The 9,234-nt window shown below is 44.0% G+C and overlaps 1 pseudogene; it reads left to right on the top strand.

The window, feature by feature from the left end:
• Positions 1-1,697: 1,697 nt before the first annotated feature.
• LOC132243722 (acidic leucine-rich nuclear phosphoprotein 32 family member E-like) lies at positions 1,698-8,834 on the top strand (annotated as a pseudogene).
• Positions 8,835-9,234: the final 400 nt, after the last annotated feature.

The following is a 9,234-nucleotide window of genomic DNA, read 5'->3' as shown; positions in this document are numbered from 1 at the left end:
TAGTAATTCCAATTCCTGTTTTGATGTACGTGGATGACACCATTACATTGTCAAGAACCCCCATTGGGTTACAGAGAGCAATTACAACTTTTCAGTATCTTCTGTGGACAGAACAATTTAAAGATAAATTATGATAAACCCAAAATAATGTCTTGGGGAAGCTGTTTGATGCAATAACCATGGAACACGCGGGGAAGTGAACTCAAAGTTGTTAAAACCTATGGGTACTTGGGTACGAGGTTTACAGTTTTTCCATCAAGGAAACAAACACCACGTTCAGTCGTTTAGAACTGAGGCAGCCCAACCAGTCGTGGCTATAAAGAAACTGTATGAGACCACAGCAGGAGGATCATCAGTCTAAGATCCTGTATTAGTATATCAAGTCAAAGTTGAATCTCAGATCCTATATGGCGCTGAAGTATGGGGTTACGCTGCCAGAAACCATGAAGACATATATCAGAATAAGTTTCTTGGAGCTCTTTTGGGTCTTCCTCCAACTCTTTTTTGAGATTAGAGATGGGATTAGATTCTACAATCTATGAATTGGGCGGGGGGGGGGGGGCGGGGAAGGTATTTACAGCTGGATCTCAACAATAAATGGTGATCCTCTTTGACTAGACTCAGGACTGAAGAGCTGCCTACAACTGTTTTGGCTGAGTGTCCACTTTCCACTCCAAGAGCCCAACTCCACTAGGAGCTCTGGAAGCGATCCATTAGGTTTTAAAATGTTCTTCATATGACAACGTCTGGAGAAAGTATCTATCACCATTCTTGCAGAAATACTTTTCAAACAGAGAGAAATTAATCTGACTTTTCCAGCAAACAGATCTATACTTAGTAAGCCGTCTTGCAATTTTTGCTTATAAGGCTACAGCGATCAGAGCTAAACATTCTTTACTGTTGATGAGGCTGATAAACTTTATCACTGTATTTGATTTTACTGTGTCGGGGCTCTCATCGTACCAGTCCCTCGCACTAATCAAGCACGCCAGTCTGCGTTGCCCGTTCCCCCTAAACCCGAGAGATGGCGAGGCCACAAGGCTGGCAGGAGCCAACAGCTCTTGGGATTTGGCAGCCTTTCTGAGCACGTCCGCTGCCCTTGCACACCCCAACAACCGGGTATTTGCACAGCACTGAACTAAACCCACGGCTCTCCAGTTTCCTAGACGTCAGGCGTCCCTCAGAAACTGCCCATTTCACCCGAGTGGGTTTTTTTGTCACAAATCATTTTTGCCCCGTCGCAAAGCGCTGAGAAAGCCCCCAACACCGCAAGGCTTTGAACTGTTGATTCCTGTATGAAAGCCCCCACGTTTCTCCTCTGGTGAATCAGGCGTGCACGCCGAACAGGGCTAAGCACTACCCGGCACGCGCAGCACCCGCGAAAGCGACACCCCAGACGCCGCGCGCCCCAATCGAAACAGAAAGCCTTCGTTTGGGAATCAGGACCGGAAGCCAGCAGGTCCCAACACCACCCCTCCTCTTTCAAGCCCCTTGCACAAGTATCTGCCAGCTCCTTGCTGCAGTTTTCACTAAACACAGTGTTATCTTTAGCCCGTCATTCGGCTAATCTCTGCCTTCGCACCGAACACCTAGACACGTCCCTTTTCCTTTTCTAGCGCCTATAACACCTCATTAGTCTGCTTCCAGCCGCCCAGCCCTGACCCCGCCGACCAAACCACCCAACCGCGTCACACGGAATGGCGCCCAACAGCCGCCAACAGTCGCATTTAAGAGCTCGGAGCCTCGACGGGCGTCCGGCGGAGCCAATCGGCCGCCGCCGCGCCGCTCCTCCAATGGGAAGCGGCGTAGCGAGAGGAAGCGCTCGCCCCTTCCTTGGCCCCGCCCCGCTGGCCGCGGGGGGCGTGTCCTGGGCGAGGGGGCGCCGCGGTCGCTGCTGCGGGCATCTGTTCTCGTTGTTCGGCTGATTTTCGGGGAATTAGGAACTTGCTTTTCTTTTCCGCCTCCCCCTTTTTCCTTGGGTGATCTCCGAGTCTGGGTCCTCCCCCGCGATGCGCCCGCCATCAGTTTCTCGGTTGTGTTTGGGGGTGAGTTTTGGGGGGGGACGTGTTAAAGTATCCTTGTTAAAAATAAATGAATAAATGGACAGCTGCTTTTCTTCGGGGCGGGGAGAAGCCCGAAGTCGCGTGCCCCCCGCTCGCCCGTCCCTCCCACGCTGGCGTTGCTGGCAGGACGGGTCTTCAGTTATTTTTACCTTCTCGCTGGTGGAGGTTGCGAACAGGTCGTAGCGGCACCGAATCCATCTTCAAAAAAAAAAGGAAAAAAAAAAAGACCCCTTTTTTTCCACCCCCACGCCCCGAGGTGGCTGTAGGCAGGTGGTATCTGCTGCATGGTTTTTCCCCTGCTGCGTAGGGAATGATTGTGGCCGCGCTTTGCTTTTTAGGAGAGGGTCGTGGTTTTACTTAATCTCCTGTAGTAACTTCATTGACTGCAGTGCCAGCTGCATGGAGAGCAGGCTGATTAACAGCAGGGAAGCGGAGGCTGCAAGTTGAACTTGGCCAACAAATGATTTGTCGCTCCAGCAGATGTTTTTGCATTTAGGTCAGTAAGGACGCTATCGACTGGCGTGTCTTGCTCTCCCCAAGAATAAAGTCCAGATAGGTTGATATTGCAAAGTGCTTTTACTCCACCCTGGCCTGGGTGACTGACGGCACAAAGATTCCCTGCATAAAAACTACTCCGATAAACAGTGTATTTCTTAACAAGTTGACTGTGTCGGATTATTTTTTTAAAGCCTTTTAACTGTGGCTGGAGTTACCCCCCTCACCCCCACCCCACCAAAATGGTTTCAGTCTTTCCCTTTTCTTCAGGGCAAAGCCTGAACAACTTTGGGACTTGGAAACCACGAAACAATTCAAAGCTGGTCTCTCTGGTCACCTTTTTCTGCAGCAACATGAAATAAGATTGTAAACTTGAAACAAATGAGCAGCTCGTGCCCACCAAAATAACTCAGAAGTCGCCAGTGAACAAGTGACTTTTTTAGTCCTCTCTACAGATGAATCTTTCAGAGCTGAACTTCCCAGACTGGTGTTGCGTTTAATCCTTTTTGTTTGCAGCCGGATTGGTAAAAAAACAACTGTGGTCAACCCACCGTTGGGGACATGGAGGACGGACAAGCAGAAAATGGATTTTTCCCTACAGGACGTTCAGCGACACCGAGTAAATGCATCTAGAATGAAGAAGCAAATGCTTCAGTCTGGTGCATTATTAACCTATGGTACTCCCTGCCTCAATATTTTGAGGGTCAAAGCTATAGGGTTTGCAAGAGGATTTGGTGCTTTTTTCTGGCAAGCGAGGCTATACCCCCTTATTTTAAATAGTGAATGGGAATATAAACCCTCATCTGGCATGAAGCAACCATTAAGTGATGGCTCTGGAAGGAAACTATATGCGTAGGTCATTCTGTAATTGCCTAGTTGGCTTCTGGCTCCTTGCTTCTTCTGATGCATCTGTTCCGGCTTTCATCAGAACCAGGACCGTGGGTTTTTGTCCGGCCCTGTAAAGGACTGCGATTGTGAACTCTGTCTTGGTGGTTGTGCTTTCTGAAGCCAGCATGTTAACAGAAATAAATTAAGTTTTTATCTTCTGGTTCTCTGTGATGGTGCTTCATACTCTGTTTACTTCCTCTCAAGGTTGATATGGTCGATGAGTTCAGACAACTCAAGTTCAGGTCGTCCCAGATGAGAAGTAAAGCCTGTCGTCAGGCTGCTGGTTTGACCCGAATTGCTTGCTTGGTTGAGGGTCCCTATTAAAGTAATAAGTGACGTTCTGTTTTGTTTCAAGGTGGCAGAGTTAGTGCTTGATAACTGCTGATCCAGCAATGGCGAAATTGAAGGTCTGAATGACTCCTTTAAAGAGCTGGAGTTTCTCAGCGTGGCCAACGTAGAGCTGACATCCCTGGCCAAGCTCCCCACCTTGAGTAAGCTCCGAAAGGTATGCATCTTCAGACAAAAACCCATCGGTTCTCTCCTGCCAAAGTTGTATACCTTGAAACACAGCAACAGTTAAACTACTTGCGTATTTCCATAGTCACAGTCACGTTTGCATCTCATTGAAATGTTTTACTAAACATTGCGAACTTAAGAATTAAGTCTTTAAGACCCTGAATGTAATTAAAGCTGGTTTCAAACATTAATGAGCCAAAGTACTGAAAAAGCATCACTTGAAAACTGTTAACGATGGCCATCCCAGTCTGTTGTAAAGAGAGGGGGTCGGGAGCAGTCGCATTAGGTGAAGTGCTGAGAACACTGAAATCATTGTTCGTTACCTGTAAGGAACCAGTTTCAACCTAGTCTGTTGACCTAAAGCCTGTACGAAGATCCAATGCTATGTTTCACATCCCCGTGTAAAAAATAAAGCCTGGAAATATTTTAAGTTTGCATCATACTAAGTATGCTAACTGAACAGTTGGGATCGGTGAGATCACTTGCCGACTTACAGTAGAACATGCTTGAGTGTCTGTCGGCACCCAAGTATGAAACTAGTTAATGAATTATCACTCTCAAGTGCAGGTGTGAAGAGCTTCTGAAATAAATGTTAGGCTCTAAAGAGACGTACATGTGATCAACATGGGTTGCTATGTTTTTAACCAGATTTCATTTTATGCAAGTAATCTGAGGTTTTACGGGCTGTACAGGAAGTCAATAGTCTTGTGATGCATTTGTTCTTTCAATAAAATACAGGCTCTTGATTTTGATAGCAATCAAACCAACCATCTAATTATCCAACTTTTGTGCGCTGTAGCTGGAATTGAGCGACGACGTCATTTCGGGAGGCCTAGAGGTCCTGGCAGGAAGATGTCCAAATCTCACACCTCTAAATCTAAGTGGCAACAAAATCAAAGATCTCAGCACTGTGGAAGCCCTTGTAAGTACAAAGTCAGATTCTTAGAAGATTGCAGTGTGTTAAAGAAGTCAGAATCTTTCTAGCATTATAAAAGAAAAATAACAATAATTTTATCATTGAATGCAAATGTAAAGTTTATAAGTGCCTGACGATAGAAGGTCATTGCAAGTAGAAGGGATAAGTACAACAAACACAGTTGAAATAGGAAATCAATAAAACACAAAAAGATAATAAACAAGATGGCTTTAGCGTGACATTCAACAGAACTGACCAGTATGCAAAAAGTAAAACTCTCACTATTTCCCAAACCTTGGGTAGCTTTTTGTTGCCAGTTCTGGCAACATTTGAATCTTCTTTTTTCTGAATTTCTGTATCCCACTTAGGCCAGTATTGATTACTCCTATTGCAATACATGCATCATCCGATGGTTCATTAGAGACAGACTTGTAAAGACACTGTAGTAATCAATTTTGTGTCAGCCGTGGGGTTTACAGGAGGAGATGTATTCAAACTTGTGGTCTGTCAGCGATAGTTCTGTATTCCCCCGTATTTGTTTTCAGTGGTTAAAACGCATTAAAAGACACCGTGATTTCTTTAATAACAACCGATTTCTGCGGAAAAAGAAGTGAAACTGCTTGGTTAGTAAATGAAAGGTATCCACAAGACCATTTTTAACAAGTGGTTTGTGGCCTAGTAAAAACAGTTCACAAATTTTTAATTAAGTTTTTGGAAGCAAGGTGCTAATCTTTATGATTAATTTTGCTGTTCTTATTACTAAACACAGGCTAAACAAGTGTTTTAGAAACTTGGTAATGATAGTCTGCCTTGCATCTCACTGGTTCGAGTTGTCACAGAGATAAAATTGTTTCTATTTAAGTTAATTATACTTGTTGCATACTTGTTTAAGTGCCAAAACTACCCTCTGAAAGTGGTGTCTCTTACACATGGCCCCCAAAACCGCAATTTCTTAGTATCACTGAAGTATTGAAAAGAACACCTCAAACAGCTAATGATTATAATGGGCTACAAAACCCAGATCTCCTACTCCCTAAGCAGGATTACCTCTATCAGCACATCCCATAGCTGCCCCATTCAGGCCATGGAAAGCTGTCTCTCCACCAGGCATGGTAGGATTGGTGCTGGGACAGTTGGCTGTGCTGACCCCAGAGAATGGGAGAGCCCTGGGTGATTTATAGGATCATATGGGGCTTCCAGAAACAAAGACATGCATCTTAATGGGAAGTAACCTGGGTCACAGCTATTTCAAAAGCAAGTGTAGAGGGAGAGGTGGGATCTCTGGTCTTATGGGGAAGGAACTTTGACTGTCAGCACCAAGACTTCTTAAATGAACTCTGGACAATGGGGAACAGCAAAGGAGAAGAGAAGGTAGTAGGTATACGTAGTAAAATCAATGACATTTAGGAGGCAACAGTCCAGTACTTGGAGGTACCAAATAGTTATTTCATCTCAGTGAGTCATTTTTCATTCATTTTCAGCAAAATCTCAAAAACTTGAAGAGCCTGGACTTGTTCAACTGTGATGTCACAAACCTGGAGGATTACAGGGAAAGCGTTTTTGAGCTGCTTCAACAGATTGCCTACCTAGATGGGTTTGATCAGGAAGATAACGAGGCCCCTGACTCGGAAGACGAGGATGATGAAGGTAACTTCTCTAAACATGCAGTCATGAGTTATGCCATTCAGTTGGTATCTAAATATAAAATTGGAACTAGAGTGACTGTGCAACTGCTGGAGCACAAATCAGCTACATTTTTGAAGTGTAGGCCAGTATCAAATACTGCTTCTGTTGAGTAATGAGGGCGGGGGGAATGCGCTTGCAAACAGTGTAGTCATGGGTGCTGTGCACAGTTAAAGGAGAGTTGCACGTAGGAAAACATGAGTACAAATCTTTTTACTGAGACATAACTATATAAAAGCAGTCGCTTTATTGCTGATACCAAAAGCTTTTGCTTTTTTTTGGACCCGTCGTTTTCATATTTGATTCTGTAGCTCATTTGGTTTTTAGAAGCTTATTTAAGATGAGTTTACAAACGAGCCTTTGAGGTTTAAGTGAAGCTGTAAGGAATTAATTACCTGCCTTTCAGAAGGGGATGAGGAGGATGAAGAAGATGAAGATGAAGCTGGTCCACCAGGAGAATACGAAGAAGATGAAGATGATGCGGGTTCAGATTTGGGGGAGGGTGAAGAGGAGGAAGAAGTTGGTCTTTTATACCTGATGATGAAGGAGATCCAGGTAGGACTTTCCCTTTTCTACTGTAAGACTTAGGATTTCCTTGACACTGTCTGATTATACATGTGTAATAATTTAAACTTCTGTAAGCAGAACCGTGTAAATCCACTATCAGATGTGAGCCATAGGCTACTTTAGAGAGAGACCTTTTACTATCAAAAAAGTGCGTTGCAGTAGGAGAGCCACTTCTCTTTGGTGTTCTGCATTGTCTTGCTCAGTGAAATGCTTCAAGGTTCATTACTGCGCTGCCTTGAAGTATTAGTGTTGTTATCTACCAGGTCACCAGGTCAGATTTTGAGGAGAAAAACCCCCTTCCAAAGCTAAAAACGAAATCTCATTTGAGGATCTGAGTAAGAACTTGGCAGTAATTCTTTGAGAAAATGAACGAACACTTGATTGGTGGGGGTGGCAATATTGGTAGAAACCTCAATATACTTAGTGGCTTCTGTGTACGGCGGCTGCCAGGAGGTGAAGAACTGCAGCATGGGCTAAAGAAATTGGGAACTAAAGTACTCCTAATGTTACCACAACACAGCTTGGTAACAGAGGAAGGACTCCTTTCATTTGTTGTTGCTGGGGAGTAGGCAGTAGCCAACATTAAGCGCACACGGTTCAGAAAGTCCCGTCTTAACAATTTCAGTATATTTTGGAAAGGGAAAATGAGGACTGGAATCAGCATAATTATACACCAGCTAAACCTGAACTTGAATAAATCCAGCAAAAGCACATCCTAAATTTACATGTCGGTTAAAGATGAAATTCCAGAATGAATTGCTAAATGCCTTTCAACTTTTACCAGATGTTGTAAAGCATTTCATTTGGCAGATAATATATTTGCAAAGATATTTACCTATATGCAAAAAAAGCTTTAGTTTGTCCTCAGTTCCTGCTATTGCACTTATACTACTGGAGATCTCGGTGTATGTGTGTAACATTTCTAGGATTTCATGTAGCCAAGTGGCCTAAATTTGTCCAGTTACCCCATTTATAAAGCAACTTTTGTTTTGTTTCGAAACAAAACAGCTCTGGATGTATAAACTCTTTTTTCTCCCTTCTTGTTTGACTTCCGTTACCGACAAAAAGGGTTCTTCTCAGCTGTTGCTGTTGTGGGCCACTGAATTTTGTAATGCTCTTCTTGAGACATTTTCACAGCTAGTTGGCATAATCATTAGGTCAGAAGTAACAGCAGAAAAAGACTCTAATAAAAGACTCCAGCCTTGGTTTTGTACATCTTTGCTAACCTGATAAGTGTAATACAGTAAATTGGGACTCTGGTCTGTACAAATGTCTAGTAATAAAAACAAATTAAACATGATCTTTAAACCTCAAAGTGCTGTTTTAATCTTCTGCAAAGCACATGTCATTACAACCTAAGCATACGGTAGTTTTTAAAAAATCTCTTAATGTTCTGTATCTTGAAGGATGAAGATGATGATGACGATTATGTCGAAGAAGGTGGCGATGAGGGGGAAGAAGGCAGGTTCTGCAAAGCGTGAAAGCTGTTTGTTTTGTTTTTTTAAACAACATGTCCATTCTTTTGGCATCTGTAAATTAGCAAATCTCAGCTCGCTGCCATTGTCAGCTTATGGCACATCTGTTCAGCTCATCTGTTTAACACCACGTAACCCTTGGATGAAATGGGCAAAAAAAATCTTTCACGTTTAAAGGTGTACTTGGTAGTCCTGTTTGTCTGAGACATAAAGACATACCAAAAACTAGAACTCTTGGTTTCAAAATGATACCTTTTATTAGACCAACTGGGAAATGGCATTTTCTCCCCAACAGGGAGAACCTTGTTGGGGAGCTGGACACAGGGTCCAGTGTGTCATTAATCAATGCCAGCCTTGTGTCACCTGCAGCTATAATCCTGGGGAGGACCCTTACCATTCAAGGGGTGGGGTGCCCACCATTTGAGGTACCTGTAACACGTCCCTACATCGAGTGGAGAGGCTGTGGGATGTGCATAGACGCGAGTGTGCTGGAAGGGGCTCCTGTCCCCATCCTGGCGGGACGTGATATTATGGAGCTAGAATACCTGCCCAGGGAGGAGGGCCACCTCCTAGAGCTAGAGCCAGAGCCCTACCGTGTTAATGTGGTGACCCGTGAACAGAGCGGAAAGGC

This window comes from Alligator mississippiensis, chromosome 11 (genome assembly GCF_030867095.1).
Source record: "Alligator mississippiensis isolate rAllMis1 chromosome 11, rAllMis1, whole genome shotgun sequence".
NCBI classification, from domain to species: domain Eukaryota; kingdom Metazoa; phylum Chordata; order Crocodylia; family Alligatoridae; genus Alligator; species Alligator mississippiensis.
This window is presented reverse-complemented; position numbering and strand designations above follow the sequence as displayed.